This window comes from Haemaphysalis longicornis, unplaced genomic scaffold (assembly GCF_048455015.1).
Source record: "Haemaphysalis longicornis isolate Haplotype H1 unplaced genomic scaffold, Haemaphysalis longicornis Haplotype H1 scaffold_9, whole genome shotgun sequence".
NCBI classification, from domain to species: domain Eukaryota; kingdom Metazoa; phylum Arthropoda; class Arachnida; order Ixodida; family Ixodidae; genus Haemaphysalis; species Haemaphysalis longicornis.
In genome coordinates, this window is record NW_027526460.1 from 21,035,003 (window position 1) to 21,054,502 (window position 19,500).

At 50.9% G+C, this 19,500-nt stretch overlaps 1 protein-coding gene across 14 annotated transcripts in view; it reads right to left on the reverse strand.

The window, feature by feature from the left end:
• The window catches only part of Pmca (plasma membrane calcium-transporting ATPase 3), a 283,076-nt gene that overhangs the window by 91,084 nt on the left and 172,492 nt on the right, over positions 1–19,500 (reverse strand). The window contains exon 1 of one of the 14 annotated variants that reach the window (XM_077682983.1): positions 14,621–14,846. The exons of the other annotated variants lie outside the window; for them this stretch is intronic. The gene's annotated coding sequence lies outside the window, so the exon portion shown is untranslated. Of the gene's footprint in view, positions 1–14,620; positions 14,847–19,500 lie in introns of those variants that run through there. 14 annotated transcript variants of the gene reach the window in all.

Below are 19,500 nucleotides of genomic sequence, written 5' to 3' on the forward strand. Positions count from 1 at the left end.
ACGATTCCCAGGGGTCGGATGCCGAAAACGCTCACGAGCAGAAATAGGACCGGCATGCGTTTAAGGGCACACAACATAGCCACCTTACTACATTCAATGCAGACGTTTCGAAAACCAAATCCCAATTGGAAGGTAAATTTACAACTCCATTAGTATTGTCGACCATAGCACACCTCTTTTTCTTAGTAGTTTTTTGCGGTCAGCCAGTGTAGCGCTACGAGAGCAAAACATCCCTTATCAATCACTACCATGGGCTGCTCAAACTGTCGCGTGCACGGAGTCTGAATGGTTTGCGCCGGCCCTTATTAGGCCTGGATGCACCAACAAGGTTATCGACCACTACTCCCCACCCATGGCGCAGCAGCCCTTATACAAGCCTTAAGCTTGGACGGGTAAAAAAGCTTCCGCCGATCGTCTTCGCAGCCTGAGCGCACGGGTCTGAGCCACTGGCGGCTACGAGGAGGTACGGCTCACGGCAGCACTTGAGCAGGTGCGCACCCCACCACGCGAGCCCCTCCGTATTTATAGACGTCCTCGGGCAGGTGCCGTCGACGCCGGCTGCGGCTCCCAGGGGACGCCTACCGCGCTGAGTCACGGAAGAACCGTCTCGTGAGTACCGGCCGCGATAGAGCGAGCTCGTCCTTCCGCTCGTCTTGTGCGCTCCTGGCCGGTTCTGCTTCTGGCATTGACCGTCGACACAGGCTCGCTGAGCACCGCTAGTGCTCGTATATTGATCACTTGTCTCTCTCGAAGCGCCCGTTCGCAATATTTAAGGTGGCCACAACCTGACAGGCCGTTAGCCATTTGTTCGTTTCTGCCTCTGTAGGTGAAAGTAGGTCATGAGAATGCGCGGTGACCGCTTTCGGGCAAAAAAAAAAAACGAAGAGAAGTGGGCATCCATTGCAGGGGGCATCTTTTGTAGCAAACAGTATTACGGCCCTTCCGTTCTGCTCCTCTTTTCGTTCGTTCTATTTTCACTCCAACACCCCCCTCCCCCAAACACACACACACACACACACACACACACACACACACACACACACACACACACACACGCACACACACGCACGCACACACACGCACACGCACGCACACGCGCACGCACGCACACACACGCACGCACACACGCACACGCACACACACACACGCACGCACACACACGCAGACACGCACACACACACACACGCCGACACGCACGCACGCACAGACACGCACACACTCACTCTACGCCACCGTTACTTGCTCTACGGCCAACCCGCCGGACGAGCCCCACAAGCTGATCACATTCCGCTCTTATTTAGGTGGCGAGCTCGTGATTTCGAGTCACTTTCACGAGAATTTAGGCTTGATCGCTAGCAGAAGCGCTTCTTGGCCAGATATAAATTAAATCTTAGGATTTAAAAATAACCCTTGAGCGCGGAATAAACATTTTGCATTTCAGTGTGCGTGACCTGAGCCAGGTACAGTGGTGAGCTCGCTAAGGGTGAAAACGGGAGCGCGTGGCCGCCAGTACTATCAGAGCAGCCTACCGTGAGCAGCGCGAAGCATCACGCATGCGCTGTGCATGTCAAGCCAGAATTTGCTTTCAGCGCGCGCATCGCGTCATCGGAGCGTCTGCTAGTCTTCTGCTATGTTTCGTGTCGTTTCCTAATAATGACCCGCTTTGAAGCTTGAATGCGCGATCTTTGTACAAGCGTGCCTAATAAAAATCACAAAGGTGATTTTCCACCACAACTTGAATCGAGGTTGTAGTTCCGGAGCTAACTTCAAGCTCACAATTTATTTCTAATAAACATTGTGCGCATGTACTCCTTCGGTTTCAGTGGCAACCACTTACAAAAAAATGAAGTGCTATTAAATGAGCAACATCTTTTTATCGAGTCTGCTTGAAGCAAGCTGGCGAGTTGCGATGTTACGAACCGATTGCATTGCATCCATGCTAATCAACAAATAATCGCTGGTTCAGAAACATTTTTCGCGCGGATTCCAGCTTCCAGTTATTTTTACAGCAGCCGATTGCCCCACCGGTACAGATTTCTCGAGCAGTTATCACCCACTGCCTGCAGCATGCCGTGCCAACAATCTATGGGGTCGACACTGAGACACGGTGTAAAGAAAGACGCCCGTGATGAATGCATCGGATCCTCCCTGCCATTTGTACTATCTGCAATCTGACTGGTCGGCTACAATAGCAGCGACTGACGTATTTTCGCCTGCTCCACTTAAGCTGTTTCTTCTCGGCCTTGTTATCATGACGATACCTTAGACGCCTTCTCTGTGTGGGCGCCCGTGCGTGACTCACGATAATCCCGGTTGTTGCAGTCTAGGACAGGGCGCCGACACTTACGTAATACGAATGCTACGAACCGAGCCCGTGATATTCCTGGCATCTTTCCTACAAGAAATGACCACCCGAACCATAAGGATATAGAAAACAGCGCTGCTGCATGCGAGACAAACATCAGCGCAACGTGCCTAATAGCGACGAAGCGGCGTTCTGTACAAGAAGCGACACTTCTACGGGGCGAACTAATCCCGAGTCGCATAGGCAGCACTAAATGTCACGTCGGTTAAACGTACTAGAGCAAGGTGTGTGTGCATCGTTATCTTTTCGCTGACGGGTTCGGTAATACGAAAAGAGGCCACAACGAAGTTTTCTTTTTAGTTGTATGAGTAAAAACCCCAAAACACCTTTGTCCGCGGACTTGGGTGTACCTTATGTGCCCCCTTTCAAAATTATTATCGAGTTCATTAATAGCGTGCGACTAAACGTTACGTTAAAAAAAAAACTGTGGTTGATTCCTCTGCCTTAGGAATCGGTAAAACAGGAAAGTGAAATGTGCAGCGAAATCTGCAGCTGAGCATGGTTTGCGTGTCTGCGGCTGTCTTGTGGGTGTGCTTGGCGAGCGGCGTCCTGCTGCCGGGTCGCTTCGGCAAGGGTGTACTGGCGTCATTTCCGTGACGGATATGAAGTCAGTGAAATCTTGAAGCATCCCGGCATAAAACACTTTGGTGTTAAAATATAAAACCCGAAAACGAACAGCCCTAAGTATAACGTACTCTTTAGTACTAAAGGTTGCTTCCCCGCAAGAAGACCCTGTGTGCAGGGGTGCACCCTTTACAAGCCGCTTGCTTCGTTGTACTGGCGTCACTTCCGTGACGAATATGGCGTAAGTGATATCTTCGTGAATCCCGGAATAAAATACTTTCGTGTTAAAATGGTCTCCTTTACTTTTTTCCCCCCGCTAACAAGGTTGCCGGTTAAAGTGACCGTGCGTTAGTTAAGCTAGGAGCAGAGGCAAACGTTCTGAAGAATACCCAAAGCTGAGAAAAGCTGCGCTAATTTCCGAACCACTATATGGCAAAAAGCAGCGGTTTCACAGTGAGTGTCGCGTTTGCTTGGAGCGATGTAGCACAGACTGATGCACACACACAAAAAATAACACAGGTACCGGAAGCTTGCGGTCATCTCCTTTCGCGCGGACCATCCAGTGCAGTGAAAATTTACCACCCCTTCCTAAATAAAGTTGAGCGAAGCGCGAAACCCTAAAATTACGTCCAACCTTCGCTGAAAATGCGTCCAATCGATCGTCAAAGCTTCAAAGACCCAATTCGCAAACGAAGAACGAACCCGTGCGACGATTTTTCGCGCACTAAGTAACGCACCTACGAATGACCTCAATGTATACCGATACGTGGTTTATGAGATAAAGGTACACTACTGTATTCCTACTTCATGATCGATGCGTGTATTTTCTTATCTAGAACCGTTCTTTTCTCGCAATTTTCAAGCCACCGTTTTGACATAATGGAAGTTCGGTTTCACGCACGCGCCGTGTGTCCGGAGATCTTGTCAGAGCTTTTCAGTCGACTAACCGGTCTATGGGGAAATGCATTAGTTTTTTGACGGGACGTCATCGGTCCCACGAACAAAGCTTTGGTTTAATAAATAACACAGCTACCGGCAGCTCGCGGGCATCTTGTTCCGCGCGGAACCAACCAGTGCAGTCATCGCAGGGCGGCCTTCAGCATCGCTATCACGCATCGGTAGGATCTGTTTCCTTCTCTCTCGGCACCGCAAAAACGGGCGCAAACGCAAGGGGTTCCGTTCGCCAAAAAACCGTTTATGCGGAAGAGAAGCGGAATTCGGTGGAGGAGAGACTTATTACGGAACCCTTTCCGTAGGGGCCCGTTTTTGCAGTCGGAGGGAGATGAAAACAGGCTTTACTTCGAGAACGAGCAGCACGCGTGCCCTCTCAGTATTCCATCGTCCGGGCTGCACTCGACACGTATCTAGACGAGGCGTGGTGGAGGACGTTTTATGGCAACAACAGGGCCATGTGGTGCGACCTAGCACAAGCGCCGTCTCTGTAACCCGTCATCCGTAATCAGAAGAGTGCGACACCAGTAAGCGCCACCACAGGGCTTCTGTAAACAGCTTCACAAGGGAAAATATTTATGCAGAAATTCGCCATGCTGGGCTTCTTATCCGTCATTCAAACCATGCATGCTCAACCATCAAGCCAGTGATGTATTTATCGTATATTCGAAACTTTTTTTAGAATCGATTTCGGTTTCGCTAGTTCCATTTATAGCGCGGTTTCGAACTTATCGACATTGAAATGCACTAGCAAAGGCGAAGCAATATAAGATGATATAAAAAATTCCCGGAGAGGACAACTAATAGCGAGAGTGAAGCAAAAACAAAAAAAAAACGTGTTAGGCAGTTCTATGAAAAGCGGCAGCTTTTCTTTAGCAACTTCAGCACAAGAAAGAAACCTCGCACGTCTGCGGGTGGACTTTTATGCTGAGATGCGCATGGTAACATTACGGCGCCGTACATAATTGTAGACTTTTGCGAATGCGCTTTTATCAAAACGAATGGGAAAGAAGAGCTCGAGGACGCGGGTTCGAATCCCTGCCGCGGCGGCAGCTTTTTGATGGAAGCGAAAAGTAAAAACGCTCGTGTGTTCGAGATTTCAACTCACGTTAAAGATCCCAAGGTGGTCAAAATTAATCCGAAGCCCTCCACTACGGCGCGCATCATCGCCTACGTTGCGTTGGCGCCTTAAACCCTACAATCAATCAATCAATCAATCAATCAATCAATCAATCAATCAATCAATCAATCAATCAATCAATCAATCAATCAATCAATCAATCAATCAATCAATCAATCAATCAATAGCTGATGTGGCCGTCCGCGCAACGCGCCCTATTGTTGTGCCGTACTCGCCGTCGTGACCTGCCGTCCGCCTCACTTGGGGGAGACTCGCTGGGCGGCGAGATGGAGTGGCGTGCTTATGTTCACGTCTCTCACTCGTTCTTCGATGCTCGCTGAACTTACCATCCGCCATTCTATATCGGCTGGCGGTCGTGCGGGGTGCCAGTACAGCGACGGTGCTTTCCCTATATACAGAGGGTTGGTGGAGCCACGGCAGAGCACGTGCTGTACCACGACAGAGACTAATAAACTGGCGACGGCGGACGCCAGCTGGGCACACCAATTTTTGGGGCAAGTTTACCGCACGGTCCACCTCTTCGCCGGTCTTTCCGTCGCACGCGACCGCTTTCATTCCTGGTTGCGGTGGCGCTCTTCCGTTCCTTCCGAGATCGCTCAAGGACGCTCGTGCAAGGACGCTAACCCGAACAGTCCGAGCCGTGGCGCAACACTAGAACTGGCGGCTCGAGGAACACAGTGGTGCAACTCTTGTTCTTCCATCAGAAAATACAGAGAAAACCTACGCCAACCGAATCGCTCTGACGTAAGAAGGAAATTACGGTGATTACTCGGCGAAGTCGTATTGCGCGAGCATTACAGTAACGGAAACGCAGCGGTTTTGTATCTTCAGGAAAGAGCAATGAAACGAGAGTTCTTGACGGAAATGCTGCTACATATTGACAAACGCTGAAGGTGATTTGAGGACTGGATGTTGTACATGATCATTGAGAAAAAAAAAACGCAACCACGTTTTAGCAACGTTTAAAAATCGCGGACTTATCGAGCGAACGTTCTATCAGCTACATCCCACAAGACACGATGCGAACAAGGGTCCGCGCTTGCTCCGCTGTGTCAGCTTTCTGAACCGTCCCATCGAGATGCTACGCTGTCGCACCCGATTGTAATTTCTAATGTGTTGCGCAACTGCTCGCTCGTTTCAGCAAAATCTGCTAGCCTCTAGCCTGTCAGCGACGGGCTTCAAAGCGGCAGAAAGATACCGCGCTCAAACAGAATGTTGGATACGTGCAACGAGGCTCCACCACATCTACGCCAACCCCGCTTCCAGCGTTCCCTGTCGGGAAGAGCGCAGGACAGACACCCCGCAGTCGGCTGTCCGACCTCTCCGAGCTACCGGCGGCAGTATAGTCGTCCCCGCATGCTGCTATTGTAGGGCCCGTGTCCGCCCCGTAAGGTAATTTGGCGGTGCCCGCCCATCGTCCCGACGGCGGGAGCCATGCGCTGCTATTCCAGGCGCCCGCCGCCGCACAGAGCGCGAAGCGGCGGCAGCAGCAAAAAATAGGCTTCCCGGGCCTGGTAATTTTAGCGTCCCGGGCGCAAAAGCTCACTCTCGCGAACTCGCGCGTTCCCCGCCAGGAGAAGCCACGCCGGTTCGGCCGCTGCAGACGGCCTCCTGAAGGCAGGCTTCCTCGCGATCACGAGCCATATACTCCGACAGACCCGGCAGAGCTGGCCAACGATCGGATCCATTCATTCATTCCACCGAGCCCTTTACTCGTTGGAAGCACGACCGAGCTCGGTTGCAGTGGGATTCAAGGCGGCGGGTGAAACCACGTGTCAAAGCAGCCTACTCAGAGCCGAGCAGAAATGTTTGTCACATGCTGAGGCCATGTACAGTGTATCCCGCGACGTATTCTGCCTGTGTGCGCAACACTGGAACTGTATGCATGCATGAATGGCATCGATGCCTCCAACGGGCAGCTTTGAACCTTCCTAGCAGGCGACGAATCGCCTTTTAGTCCACTTCTATATCGCGCGGCAAGCGAAACGCTCACATGTGCGGTGCATTTAGCTTCCATCTCCATTTCCCTCCTCACTCCTGTGACCACGTTGTGCGAGCCTAAGACATGAATGCCCTGAGAAGAACTTCTTGCTGGGCTAGTTGGTGATCGGTCGTCATGATTTGTAGCGCAACAAAAAACACGGACGAAGAAACAGAGTAGACGAGACAGGCGCCTGTCTCGTCTACTCTGTTCCTTCGTCCGTGTTTTTTGTTGCGCTACAGATCATGACGACATGAATGCCTGGCGGCGGAAAGGATTGGCATGTTCGATGTTTCCAAGCACCAGAGAGTTTGAAGTTCAACAGGCGACACAACGCGGACTTAATACGTAGAGGCAAACGACAAGCGCCCGGAAGTAACGCGGAGCAGGACGAGCCGGTCTACACGTCCACTTATTTTGTTTTAATAAAGCCGTATTCACAGAAAGCTTCGGCTTCCACAGATCTTTTGTGTAATTAACATTCACTGCGCAAGAAAAGGTGACCATGAGAAGAATATACAGGACATCGAATGCACATTGCGTTTCGTGCCGTACTCTGTGCCGTCGTATATTTCTGCGCAATGAATGCCAAGTATGGATTAATAACTCGCCCGGGCGTATGGATTAATAACTTGCCCGGGCTTGCACCTTTATTAAACGTTTGCATAGGACATCAAATAGTGGGAACATGAGCCGACGTTTCGTGAGCACGCAAGAAACGCCAAGACGCTGGACATTTTGGGGCATGCTTCCTTCCGCGCACGCGCTCATTGATGCGCGTGCTAGGCGTGTTTGCATCGAAAGCACAAAGCCCTTCAGGAAGACCTTTGGAAAACAGCGCAGAAATGGCGCGTAAACGCTAATGCAGCTGGCAGCGTTGTGTCGGCTTCGCACGACTACTGTTCCCGGAAGGTTCAACGGTAACTGCGTAAATCCATGGAAAAAACAGCAGCTGTTGTTGGCACTGAGGGCAAAATGATATCCACCAAGGTGGTATCCTAGAACGCAGGTGTAGCGCGGTTTAAAAACTAACTAACTGTAGGCGGATGAATTCAAACATAACAGGAAACGAGGGCAAATACTTGAAAAGAGACACCTCCTTTCAATTTTCAACAAGTGGTAAACAATTGGCGCAGCTTGCACTAGTGGTGCAAGCAGCAGAGCTGGCGGCCGCACAGCTTCCTTCGTCGAAGGCCCGGCTGTTGCACCTCACGTGGATTTCGAATTTGCCGCCTAAAGCTGTCCATGACTAGAAGGCCCGGATCGTTTTGTCCACAGCCTTTCACATCTCTCCCAAAGTGGACCGCACGCGCTATAACCCGCGGCAACCGGCTTCGCGAACTCGGCGTCTGTAGAGCGAACTCGGTGTCTGCGCTCCCCACTCCAGGCGCGAGCTCACGTGAACTGGCGAGCATAAGAACACGCGAGAGATCACGTCACGAACGCTGGGCAGGGTGTTCTCGAAAGTCGAGCTGGTCGACACCGGGCGCTCTTCACGAGGCGCACGCTCACGTGAGCTCGGTATTTTTCTTGCTTTTTTTCAAGCTCCTCACATGGCGCAAGCCTACGCACAAGCCTGGCTGACGCTGGGAGCTCCTCACGAGGCGCACGTTCACGTGCACTCGGTCTTTTTTCTTGGTATTTCTGTATGATAACGCTATGCGGCGGTACCAAAAGCTTAAACAGCCCTGCTTTTAAAACACTGAACTGGTAAAACATTGAATCAAACCATCCTACATAATCATTCAGAAGCGAGGAATTTCAATGAACGCTGTCAAGCTGCGGGCGCGGAGTTCAGTCAACATGGCATTGGGTTGGCTTCTACCGCTAAAGGTGTTCTAACGACGCGGAGATAGTTGCCTAACGGTGGCATCACTATGTAAGTAACCACACAAACACGGTGCACTATCGCAGCATAAATATGGAGTAATCGGGTGCTGGTCGACAGATTTCACAAAACTTTTATTGTGCGTTGCAATATTTAGCGCTTTCTTTTCCCTGCATGTCCCAGGCATCACGCATTGAGTTGATGCGAAATAAAGGCTGTCGTTGTCGTCGTCATCATCATCATCATCAGCATCATAATCATCACCATCATCATCACCGTTATTATTATTATTATTATTATTATTATTATTATTATTATTATTATTATTATTATTATTATAACAGCACACAGGATAGTTCAAATACTGCAGGTAAGAAACACAAAAATGGTCGTGTGGTCGACGACAAATACTGTTAATTTGGCAAAACCAGCAATATCGGGTGGTGACAAATGTGGCTGCCGATCAAACTCCCAGCCACGATCTCCATGCTAATTCAAGGCGAAATACGGGTCGCGCACGCACACTCCATTATGCCCAATAGAAAGGCAGCACACAACAAATCGATCGTGCGAGGTCCGCGCAGCAGCAGTCAATTTCCGGAGAGCGGAAACATGCAAAGTGGCCACTTCCGGGAACCCGCGGCGTTTCTCCTCGAAATTGCCCACGCCCAAGTAATTTACGACGGGAAAATTAACAGAAAAACAAAAGCGAAATATAATGTCCCACCCCCGAAACGAACGACTGCGCCAAATATGTTCCCCTTTTCCAGGGAACAACCACGTTATACGGTGTCAGCGGCTTCTAGTTGGAAGCCATTTTACGACCTATGCCAGCCCACAGAACGTTCAACGCGCAACAAGGGCGAGGAAGCGACGGAGGCGAGGTCCTCTTGTCCAGACAAATGGGTGCAGATGTTCCCATAGCGATAAGCCAGGCGCAAGCCGGTTTAACGCCCGTTTCGCGTCACTCCTGGAAGGGCCAACGGAGGATACGCTTCGCGTAAGAGGCCCGTAATCGGCTAACAGGGGCTACGCTGAACCAACGCCGCGGCGTTGCACCCGCCTCCCTCAAGAATCCGACAACCAACAAGGCCTCGTGGCACGCGGCTAGGACAGCGAGGATTTCGAGAGCAGTGTTAATTATTCTCACCCACCTACGGGGCAGAAACTTGGAGGCTCACTAAGAGGGTTCAACTTAAACTGAGGACGACTCAGCGAGCAATGGAATGGAACATGATAGGTGTAACATTAAGGGACAAGAAAACAGCGGAGCGGGTCAGGGAACAAACGCGTTTTAAGGACATATTAGTATAAATTAAGAAGAAGAAATGGACGTTGGCAGGGCATGTAATGCGAAGGCAAGAAAACCGTTGGTCATTATGGGCAACAGAGTGGATTTGAAGAGAAGGGAAGCGTGGAAGGGGGCCGCAGAAAGTTAGATGGGCAGATGAGACCAATAAGTTTGCGGGGATAAATTGGTCGCAGTTAGCACAAGATCAGAATTATTGGAGACCTGCGGGAGAGGCCTTTGCCCCGCAGTGGGCGTAGACAGGCTGGTGATGATGGTGATTAATTATTCCTCCTAAAACCCCGCAGCCAAATGGATATACAGTGGCGAGATTTATAAGGGTGTCGGGTGCTTCACAGGCTAACCTTATACTAACCTTACAAGATACATGATAACTGCGACTTCGCGAGCGCATCGTAGTAGTTGGCTTTGATGAATAATGCAAGGGAGCGAGTGATACGGGGCTAACGATCTAGCTCTATTCCGCTCGAAGTTAAACCAAGGGCTGCAAAAAGGGATATTTCACTTGCGCAACCTATTGCGAAAGTTTTATTAAAATCGAAAGCACATATATACCAAGCCAAGACCCAACAATCAGGCGCGTGTGACCGTCGCACATGCGCACGGCCCCATTTCCTTTCCTTTCTTTTTTCTACTTCTAACCCCTGTCCTTAAGAAGTAACACTTATTTATCTAGAATGCTGTGTGACGCCCCTCGTCCCTGTGACCGTTTGTGCTTAAGTTTCACTCATGTATGTTCACCAACTAGCTCGTCTTTCCATTTTGTTTAAGGGAACACAATGTTGAGCTCGAAAGTTTAGCACTGTTTATTTCCTGGTATGAGGCCGAGACTGTACTGCAAGAATGTGCCAGCCGAATGTGAGCTCTCTGCGAGTCGCCTGTGCGAGTTTTGCTGGTTCGGGAAAACAGGGATGCAACGCCCGAGTCTTTCCGTTCGGGCACGCGAAAGCAGTTGCGTAAACATGTGGCAGACACTGACGAACAAGATGCGGCCGTATAGCTGCCCATGCGCGCCAGGACACTCACTCGCGCTCCACCGTAACATATGGGTATCGGGACATGAATGCTTTTGTGGAGGCTGCACTCCAGACATGCCAATATGGTCATCGTAGCATCCTTCTCATTTTATTCAATCAAATAATAATCCCAAAACTCCCAAAATAGTCATCGCAAAAAAATGTTGAATTCCGCGCTCATACAAGCGCACAAAAATTTGAAAGAGATGGGTTGGATTGTTCTGAGGACATTTCATGTCCCGTAAGAACAGTAACACGGAAACAACACGAGAGAAGAAATCTGAGAAGGCGGGTCACAGCAGCCGAGATGGGCGAAACCGCAGCCAGAAGAGAAGGCAAACAACACACTCGTCCCGCCACCAGTGGGACACGTCCGATTGGTTGCGCACGTACATGTGGGTTGCGAGGCCCCGTGTTGTCCCTGCACCCGAAGACACCAGTGTACGGGTGCGCCCTGATTTGTCCGCGCAGCGAGAACGCGTGCAATCCGTGCGAAAGGAAGTTTGCCCGGGGCAGTTTGCTCTCGTGATTAGGGGGCAGAGACTGCAGGCATGGGCTTGGTGGCGAGCGCGACAGGGACACGGGCTGAGAAGAGGCATCCCTCTGTGTACTCGTGCGTCCCTCGCGGTTGTCCGTCTCAAGGCACTGTTCCCCTCTTTGCGCACGACACCATAAAGGCGATTGGATTACAGCGGGGCGCCACGTAGAAGTCTGCTCAGCGCGTCGTCCGGGTGCTGACAACACGACGGACTTACTCCGACCTCTCGAGGAGTGCGCGCAATACCGTACGCGCTGTACTGCTCCGGCCGCTCTCATTCTCGATAGGCACGCATGCAGACCGATTTCATCTGACCCACGGACTTCTTGCCATATTGGCACGAGCCCCTCTTGTACAAGATGCCATTTGGAGCATGGCGGTCCTCTTGCCGCGTCCTCCTGTTAGGAATCTGGTACCCGTCGCAGTGGTCTCCGACCTTAAATAAAACGCGGGGAGAGGCTGAAGATTTCGTATACAGGTCGGTGCGCCTTTCACAAGGCAAAATGTCTCTCCCAGAACAGTTCCACATAAGAGGGAACTAAGCGGAGGGGGAGGGATCCAGTGACCTTCCGCTAGGCTCAAAGCCTTGCCACATCACTTCCCTACCAACCCATTCGCGGGAGCGCCTTTGAGTGCTATCTCCTTTGAAACCACCCCGGTATCACTGAAAAGACAATTTTAATGTCTTATTTCTTTTTTGAACAAACGTACAAGTTTGGTTGGAACACGCGCGAATAAAAGTTTGGCGTAGGTGCGCCATACAGGAGGGCGACTGATGCATTTTGTGCAGCTATAGGAATCGCCAACCTGAGCAGAAATTTCTTGCACGTTAGCCTTTTATTTTCTCGTCCGGGAAACCACGACGCCGTATTCAACAGCGCAAAATTTTCGCAAAGACTTCTGACCGTGCCCTACCACAAACGGCGTTCGATTCATGGTTCAATTCAACGACGCTTGGTTGAAGAACCCTGGCTGAACTAATCGGACTCTCTCACAACCGCCTAGCAGAACGTCTCCCTAAAGCGTTGTGCCTCGATTCGTACGTACCGGTGACTGCACGGTCTTACGCCAACCCCAGGCGCGTACGAAGTATGCATCCAGGGAATGCGCAGCAAAGCATGTAAAGCTTGTGCGCTCCGAGTAGCAGCCTGCCATCTGAGGTCGCCGCGGCAGCCGTCCCCTTCTTCACCTGCCAACAGCTTTTGTTTTGCATCAGACAATACTGGCTTTCAAAAAAAACCAGCTACGTATGGGTCACTTTTGCTGCGGTATGTTTATCAATTCTATACGCCCGCTTCATTGCAAGTTCCGGAGGAGGAAGAATATTTCATCCTGGTTTTTCAATTTCGCCTCAACCGCAAGAAACAACGAAATGGAGGGGGAGTGGGGCGTACACATCCAACGGTAGATCTGCCCTAAAAAATGCGCCAATCTGTTGCCCTAGGACTACAACCCAACACGGAACAAGCCGTGGCATGGACAAAAAGAGCGCCACGTGCTAAACACGCCCCCTTGTTAGCTGGCTTCGTCCACAGCCTCCAGCGTAATGCGGTGCGGCCACAGTGTAGGAACAGCGGGAAACTTCGCGGGTGCGGTTCGCTTCGCGTTCCACCATGCAGGAAATTGGAGTGCCGAATTATTGCATGTGTGGGTGTGTAATCTCTCAACCAGTGCATGAATGTGAACACCGTAGAGAAGGGATGCTAGCAACCCTGAATCGGCCAGCGGGCGCCGAAGTCGTAATTAAAACCATCAAAGCTTAGTACGTGCACGGTTGAGAGAAGCTATTTCACTCGCATTGCTCGGACACGATTCGGAGCAACTGCTGTCCTCCTTATTCGCACAACGAGTGCTTAAGTGCGAATTTCTTTCACTGTATTCCCTCTATTAAAAAAAAAGCGAAATAAGCAGACCACCCCATTTTAATCGAATGCAAAAAAACAAAAAAACAAAGATGCCGCGCAAGTAATGTTATCTAATGTCGCGACAATAGAATAAAAATAACTTTCCTACGAGGACAACATGGAGATGATGTATTGAAGGGAAGGACAAAAAAGTAAGAATGCGAAGCCCAGAAGCGGAAGTTTGCAAAATGTTCACGACACAACAACGCGCACATCGTTTCCCGCACACGGAACGCCCGCGTAAAAAATCAGCTTTCCCGAATTTCGCTTCTGGCATTCGGAATGGCAGCCAGCAGAAAAGGTGGCTATAGTCCAATCCACCTTATGCCGCCACCAGATACTGTTTTTTTCCGCGAGCATTTATATGTCCATAAACCACGACAACACTTATATGCTGCCTTGTTTCTCTGCCGTTTCATCAAAATACGGCAGCGTGGCGAGAATCAAAACTTCAACGAGACAGGAAATCCACTGCTTGAGTCAAACAACAGCGCCTCACGACCCGCAAAGTTCCGTACTACAGGGATAGGAATTCGCCGTTGTTGCCGAACCAGACCATCGCTAAGACATGGCTCAAGTATCAGGGCAGGTGAGACCATCACCACCACGCTCCCAGTTTTTCTTTTACTCGTTAAGTGTCTTGTTTATCACCCCTGTATCAAATTATGGAACACGGCAGGAGACTGAACAATTAAAACCGCGCTCGCAACCATGAAGAAATCAGACATTAAACAATAGTATCGGCACCAATACTTTAACAAAAAGCAGACGCGCGAAAGGCAAGCCCTCGGAACAGGGAGCTGGCTTCGTTATAAGCGATGATTCGCTAAAATCATGGGAACGATTTGCTCTTTATCCACCGCAGTGAGTACTACGAAACGCTTGGAATAAAGCGAAATTTCTCATAAAGAGATTTCGCTATAGCGAACGTTCGCTGCACGCGTAAACAAGGCGAAGAAGCGTAGGTTAGTGAAGCAGGCGAAGGAGGTTCAGCGCACAGCAGCATCGTCGGCGACGGCTCACCTTGGCTGCCCGGCGTCCCGCGAGGCTCACGAAGGCGGTCTCCGCAAAGAGCGGCTCACTACACGCATCGCGCTCGCCGCATTTCAGCGGAGGGATCGGTATCCAGTGCACAACCAGGCGCGCAGGTTATCCGTCTTGGAAAATGGAAGCAGGAAGGGAAAAGGCCGCAGCAGTCGTACGCCGCAACCCGCAACGGCACACAAAGGACACCGAGCAGAAGAGACAACAGAGGTTACGGTACCGCGAGTGCAGACGCCGGCTGCGAGGGCCGCCGGTGCGTTTCCGAGAACGTTCCCAACGGCAGGGGGCGCCGACGACCAGAAATGTCGGCCGGCCCCTCTTTTGAGAGCGGAGCACGCGGAGGGGAGGACGACGGAGCCAGGAAGAGAAGCGCCCGCATCGGAGAGGCGCTCCGCACAGCGCGATGGCTGGGAGAAGCGTTGTATGCGCCAGAAGAAAGGGGGGAGATGAGAAAAGCCCGTCGCAACAGCGTGTTGCGCGAAGCGTGCCAAGTTTAAGGCGGATGCTGAGGAGCACCTCGGTTTCCCCGCTGCAGAGGCCACACCCAGGCGGAGCAACCACTCACCTGGGGGCGAGGCAGGTAAGCTCGGGGAACGTGGCCGCGCGTTGCACCGACCGTAGCGTTAGCACTCGTACAGAGCGCTCGGTCGCACGCGATAACCTTGATAGCACCTTGCAGGATGATCGGAGGAGAGCATTGCAAAGAAAGCCAAGGTCGAAGCGGGTGCGGCGGTGCGTGAGAAGAGGTTTTAGAAGGGAAACAATGAGCGTTTCGTCACGCTTGCGAGGCCCAAATTGTACAACGAGGTGTTGCGCAACGATGTTCGTCTGCGTGCTAATGGACGCAATTAGCAGAGCTTGCGATTGTGCAGACAGAAACGAATGAGACCCAAAGTGTGACGTCAACTCTGGGCGGGACGCTTCCGCTAGCGGAACGAAAGGGTTGGATGAACCCGGCTGCTTAAAAAGTATTGCACCAGAATAGCAAATCTGGTGAGTTGACAGATAGTCCGCTTGCTTTCACGGCAAGGTAAAGAAGGACGGGGTAACAGGAAGTAAGACAGGGCTAGGAGTGATAGCGCACAGTGACATATTCTGCGCGATACGAAAGGAGCTCTGGTAACGACGCGTGCAATTCCGCCTTTCGGGATCGCTACGACTGCGGCATTCCTTCTAATGCGAAAATAAGGTTCCCAGTCACCAACGAATTGACTCCATGGCCTTCAAAATGATGTTACAGGGCCAGCCACTCCAACCCGAAGTGTATTCAGCAAGACCTCTCTTCCCAACTACTTAGTCTACACGGGAGGTCAGTTCCTTGCAGGTTGAAGAGACGCGAAGAAGACCTGTATGTCCTGTACATTGTTCAAATTGTAATATCGGAAGCAGTTGAAGTGGACCTGAGTGACTATTTTATGATAAGCAATACGAAAGTAAGCATAAGGAATAGCTTGGAAAATTCATAAATCTCGCAAATCCCGCCGGGGCGGCGTCGCACAATCCGCATAACGCCGAGGTGTGTAACTCGGGAAGCTTGATATAGACGAGAGTCGGTGCAAGCGTTCGGACGCCGTCCCGAATGTCAGATGAAAAACAAACAGGCCTTGTCTCAGACGGTGCGCTGCACCACAGTGGCAAGAAAGCAGTTGGGCGCTTAATTTTGAATCGATAACTGAGGGGCTGAGCTTGAGCAGGGTCTACGTTTGAACGCTGCTTGCGTATCTACCCTGAAGAAAGAACGCGTCTTCGGTACATTCGACCATTACCGACGAAAGCTCCCACACTCAAAGTGGCTTATTTTGTTTTAGCCGGGCATTAGGTGGCCACAGAACTGCCCACGAAGCCAGAGAGATGACCATCCATTTTACGTCTGGCGGAAGCAGCGTTGGGAAGCAAAAAAAGCAACAAAAAAGAAAACACAGATCCTGCCGGGACAACCATTCTGGCGCGTTCCTATTGGAGAAGACGCCAGCAAAGGAGCCATCCGTCAGCCGGCTCGGCCTGGAACGACCAGCGAGGACGATTAATCGGCCGCTCCCTGCAGACTGAAGGCCGTTACTTGCACCGGAAGCTCACGGGGACGGGAAGTGACGCGAACGCGTCGTTTGTCTCAACGCCAGTTTTGTCCGGCCTGCACGAGAGCGAACGTTGAGGACAGGCCGGGCAACCCAGAGCGCCTCAGAGTCTCTCCAGCCACGAGGCAACTTTCCAGCGCAGAGATTTCGCGTGGTTCCGCAAAGTTCGAAACCGGGGTGTTGCGGGCGAAAGAAAGTCAGGGTGCGACTAAAGAGACCGAAACGTTCAGCAGATGCGGTGGCCGCATGAACTGGGTTCGAGCTTGTTGGAGCGAGAGATGCGGTCCATCGGAGCAAGATGTAAAAGTGGCCCGGTCTCATCAGGAGGAAATACCTGTTCACAGCGCATTAGTGATCTGAGAGGACTTCAATACTTCAGAAACTAAAATGCGTACATAAACGCGCCAGAAAATTGATGGAAATGCAGTTGCAGCTGTAGTTTAGCGGGTACAACGTCAGTAGCTTTCTTCGAAAGTTGTTGGTTCGAATACCACCCGGGGCGCATGTTTTTTCTTCTTCGTGGCGAACTACTTACAATCCCGAGTTTTACGCAAAAGAACAAAACAGAGAGACCAACTACTTTTCATTTGCCTTCCTAGGCGTTCTTCGTTGTTGGTTTTCCTTTCTACGTTCATCAACAACGAGACTGCGTCGGTTCTCACAGTCTTGGGGCCACAGGTACACCGTAACATGGTTCCAGGTCAGTCGTCTTCTTTTGACACGCCGTACACCCTCGAGTCAAGGCCGTGCCGTGGGTTAAAAATAAGATCCCCTTCTCTGCGGCTCGTCGAAGTGGCGCCGACTACCAGTCCTGAGCGTCAGAACGCAGTTACGCACACATACGTACATCAGAAAATGAAAAGAAACACAGTCGTTTCCGTAGACTAATCAGTAAACCATGCGATGCGTCATTCGAAAAGTTTAGGTTCGGATATAACCACGAGCACACATTTTTCTCAATTTTCCGACTGCTCAACAATTCAAACATTCTTATTTTAATACGACAAAAGCAACAAACTCCACCAAGTATGCCCTCTTTGGCTCATGGGCTGTTGGTTTTGGTGGATTCCTATATATATTTAGGAAGCACAGAGAGAGACAGAGTATGGCGTCTTCCTGCAGAATGAGCGAACGATTATGGTAGCACCCCAGCCAAAACAAACAATTACGCCCCTGCGGCCCTCTCTTATAAACTACACGTGATCAATACAGCAGATCAGTGCTATATATAGTACTCTTCTCATTGTTATAAAGTTGCGCAGACAATACCATACTTCCATGCTCGCTGGATGTTAGTGATACGTGCCAGCCCTTTCTCCTATGCGCCCCAGCGTTTTTTGAAGTAGTACTAAGAGTGGTAATAAAATGGTAAACTTTTTAGTTCGCTTTAGGACCTCTCTGCAGACGCGTTTGGCGGTCGGCATTGGCCCAGACGCCCACCTGGCGCGGCCACTGAACGAAGGGCAACAACTGCTTGCGCAGGCGGTGGCAACGCCACCGGGTGAAGTGAAGGTCCGGGGTAATAGCTTTCGAGCGTTGCGCTGCCACTCGACGACGGATGTATGGCGACGCAGTCGGCAAAGCTTTTGGCCAGGTTACAAGTCTCGCTGCAGCAGCAGCACGTCTTCTCGCGCGGGGCCAAAGGCGAGGACGTCCCCCTCGACGCCAATTCTGACGCCACGGCGGCTCGGTTCAAAGACCCGACAGCGACCGTTGACGCTGACGCGGGTAGACAAAGCCAGTCACGATGCGAGTGGTGCGAATCGTTAAAGCACGCGGGAGGAAAGGGGGGGGGGGGGGGGGAGGGGGCAGCGCCCGGCCACCGCGAAAAGAGGAAAAGCATTCGACAAACTGTAGCACATACAAAACTGCAAAACTTCGACCCTGACTTACTGTACTTTTTTTTACGTGTATAGTTGAAGCAGCTGGAGTTGAGCTGCAGATTATCTTACATCATTCAGAGTGGTAATAAAAGATGCACCTCCATAAGGACACCTGCACAATACCACTTTAGATTCGATGTCCAGTTCCTATTGTGCATGTCCCATTGCAATTTAGAGGCGTCTTCATCTACGGGTGGAAGAAATCTTACCCATAACATTTAGCATTACAGGCCCATCATGTCCGCAAGGGTGGGCGCTCCCGCCTTCCACGCCCCTCCCCCCCCCCCCTCCTTCCCCTCCCCCGTCCTCCGACCATCGATTTCACCTCCACAGACATGGGCAGGAAGCAAGAATGAAGGAGAAAACAACTGCACAGGTCGTTTTGAAGGCATCTGTGTCGGATTATGGGCTGTTAAGAAGGAATGGAGGTATTCCTCCATTCACCAACGACTTGGTACGCAGCGGGGCCCGTGTGACCTGATGACCCTCAGGATAAGAAGTTTTTTGGCCGTTGAAGATTCATTGGCTTAGAAGCCTCCGGCTTCAAGCACATTAACAACGTTAGGGAAAACGGACGATGTTCTTTGATGGCAAAAAGTTGTCACCATGACCCTTTAAAGTATGTTAATCAATGGAATTCGGAAAGGGGTGACTTGTTGCGTACCCAAGATTTGTTTCCCACTAAAGCAAAGTATCAAAGCACGATAACCGCACTGGAAAAGCAGAGTAGAATCGTGAGCCTGAAAATTAATGTAGAAAACTAAACTAATGCTCAATAGCCTAGGGAGAGCATAGCGGTTTGAGATAGGTGGCGCGGGAGTGGAAGCGGTAAGCCAATATATCTACTTAGGCCAAGTTGTGACGTCGGATCCCAACCATGAGGCAGATATAATTAGAAGGG